This window comes from Limulus polyphemus, unplaced genomic scaffold, assembly GCF_000517525.1.
Source record: "Limulus polyphemus unplaced genomic scaffold, Limulus_polyphemus-2.1.2 Scaffold1924, whole genome shotgun sequence".
NCBI lineage: Eukaryota > Metazoa > Arthropoda > Merostomata > Xiphosura > Limulidae > Limulus > Limulus polyphemus.
In genome coordinates this window covers 103,800-106,980 of record NW_013667534.1, presented here as the reverse complement: position 1 = coordinate 106,980, position 3,181 = coordinate 103,800, and the positions used below count along the sequence as shown (strand labels likewise).

The following is a 3,181-nucleotide window of genomic DNA, read 5'->3' as shown; positions in this document are numbered from 1 at the left end:
ATCTGTGAACCTACCGCTGACCCACCAAGAGACGACCAGAGGGAAGGCAGCCAATTAACGTTACCATAATACCCACCATCCACATGAATGGATTGACTGCCACTCGTATAACGTACATATTTTATATAAAAGACATAAGTACATTTTAAAGTTGTGTTATATATCATATGAGGCACTTTTGCGCCGAGTATTCACTCTTAACATTAACCTACTCTTTATATCGTTCAATAAGGGTAGCGCGTTCGATGTTTTAAAATGCCTGATGTCTGTTTGCTTTTCGATTCTTATTTTAAAAAAGTAGTGTTAAAATTTAAAATATATTTTCAAAAACAAAAATCTTAGAATTACATATACTTAAACATAAAACTTAAAAGTTCTTAGCTGTTAGTTCTAAGTAGGAAATTCGTAGATACGATCGTTTAGTATTACCAGTAAAGATCCCGCTATTACTTGGGATGTTTTCTACGTATATCGAAAGCTAATATGACTTTTGGCACTAACGTGTAATACGACGAGAATACTGTTTTACATTAGAAGATGCCGCCCGGTTCATCCTCACAAGCCTAAGTTGAGAAAAAGATTCTTTATTGTTTGTTTTCTTTTTCCACCCTAACTGGGATAATTTACAAATACGGCAGATATTTTATAAACAGTTCATGACTCTAAAAATTTCTGGAAAAGCATTTAATAATTAAATAAAACTAAATTAAATCCCATGTGTGTTTCATGCAAATATCAACAAATATTCCTCAGAGTAACCACTGTAGATAATGTCAAATATCACGTGTAAAACACAGCTTTCATCAGATGAATTTTTCTGTTTCTGACAAGAGTCGATGTTTTGTCTGGAAATGCTTATTTTTAGAATTGGCGCTGTTCTAGAGTGAGGCTGACTGATGGCGAGTTCATTCGGAAGTTGGCTGGGGGAGGGGAAAATCTGTCAACACAATCTTAACCACTGACCCAAAAATGGCTTTAAAATGTTTCGTTGCTCCAATCCTCTCCCGACAAAGTCTCTGTGTCTTTTTTTATGGAACCTAACTGACTCGTGATTGGCTGTGAGATGTTTGTGACACGTTTCATCCAAACTTCTTCGTCCAATTAAGAGTAGTGTCGTATTTCATCCTCCCAATCCTACGCAGTGATAGCAGCTTGGGTAAGTTTAAAAAGACAAGCGCCCCTCTTTCTGTTTCAGAACGGCTTTCGAACGTAAGTGGTGGTTCTTTTATCTTTAAACTTTTCTATATATTTATTCTGGCGGTGATTGACTTCAGACTACTAGGCTCTACTTAGTCAAGAATGTTACCATCTGTGTGTGTGACTGGGAAACATCCGTTTGGCAACACCGTATATTTTCCCTGTGTTCCATTTCTCCAAATATGGTGAAATATTTAATTACCTATATCTCCTGAGCCAGTTTTATTAACCCCTTCCTCAACACCCAATGTGAACCCTTTCCACGCCAGCCATTGTGATGCCTACCACAAGTTTGAATGGAAATGATTACCTGTGTTGTCCAACAGGCAGTTTTGTACAAACTTTCCATCTGAATCCACTATTTAAAACTTGTATATATGTTATGTTCCAATTGAATTAATTACATAAATTCATTTGCTTTTCTGGAACTCCCATATTGACCATCTGCCATGTCAAACGTTTTATTTATCTAATTTACCAAATATTTCGTCTTCTTCCTAAATACACATTATTTATGCTATTGTGTGAAATCATATAAAGTATTAGATGCATGAAACCTTTCTGTTCGTTTTATACTCTTTAGAAATGAGTAGAATATAGTTTCTTTAAATTTCAGTACATATACTTGGTTAGTATGTGCTGTCTTTTCGTTTAAATGTTTTTAATTTCTTCGTGTTTTTTACTTTATTGGAATTGTGTTAGCATCCATCGATATCCTACTTTAGACCAGTAAATACGCGACATAATCCAGAATTTTTGTTACGTCAACTCCTAAAATATATTCTCATTCAGCTCAGTTTTAAGCAAAACATCGTCGATCCACTGTGCAGTTTCCAAGGAGAACCGTCAATTTTAATTAGGTTTTTTCATGTTATTTCAATTACGAAAGTTTCTTGTGAACAACTTTCCTGTATCACTTAAAATAACACAAGATGAAACATTAATTAAGATATCCAGATAATTTGTTTCAGCTCAGTATGCCGATATCCTTCTATATTTTGTTTATCATCATCATCCAAATAATGCTGGAGCAGCCTGCGTGAGTGAACAGTTTATAGATTTCTGTTTTTAAACTATATATATTCCTACGTAAAAAAAATCAATATTTTCAAGAGACAATCTTCTGTGTTATTTCTACAAGTGTTAATATGCATATAAACCTAATTTAATATTTAAAATCACCAACCGTAGAGTTTAAGATTCCTGAAATACTGTATTTTGAGAGGTTATAACGTAAAGTATTTATCGGTGTAAAAGACGATACTTTTTACTCATAAAACAATGCCCGATTTTACCCCATGTCTTATACACAGGTTCAAAGATAAAGTTCCAGTAAAATCTCTCCTGTTAACAGCATATTTAACCAAAACTATGTTGTTCTTTTTACTTTTGTTTGCTTTTTTAAGTAAGTGCGTTGACACCGTGCCACCTACTGGGGTATATTAACACATTAGTAATTATATCATTTGTCTCGATTCTTCATAACTAGAAGTTATTTATCTCATGTGCTAGTAACAAATTAATCAAGACATTTTTGATTTGAAATGTATTGATCTCATCCATCATACTAAAATATTCCTAATATTATATCAAAAAATTAGTTTCTGTAACGTACACTAATTTTGTAAACATGTTTTTATAGTACATCACTATATCTTAAGGGTTAGTATTTTTTTTTGTAATAGAAAAGGAGTTCAACTGGAATGAAAACTTTGTAAAGTTGTTTGTGACTTAAGTTATGCCACATCGAGGAGCATAAAGAAAACACTTATGGTTGTATTGATTACCACAGACCGCAAGTTAGCACAGTTTAAAAATAAATTGTAAGAATTTCTTTAGAAAGGTAACATCCTAGACTTGCTTGACAACAAAGGTCGTCCTACACACTGAACCTCAAAGAAATACACACTTAATTTGCTCAAAAAACTCCAGGGTCGTCTTATAGATAGGATCGTCTTATCCACTGGCAAATACGGTATGTATG

At 33.5% G+C, this 3,181-nt stretch overlaps 1 protein-coding gene across 1 annotated transcript in view; it reads left to right on the top strand.

The window, feature by feature from the left end:
• Nucleotides 1–1,196: 1,196 nt before the first annotated feature.
• Nucleotides 1,197–3,181, top strand: part of LOC106465374 (myosin heavy chain, muscle-like) — a 10,532-nt gene continuing 8,547 nt past the window's right edge. The window contains exon 1 of the mRNA XM_022393257.1: nucleotides 1,197–1,209. The gene's annotated coding sequence lies outside the window, so the exon portion shown is untranslated. The remainder of the gene's footprint in view (nucleotides 1,210–3,181) is intronic.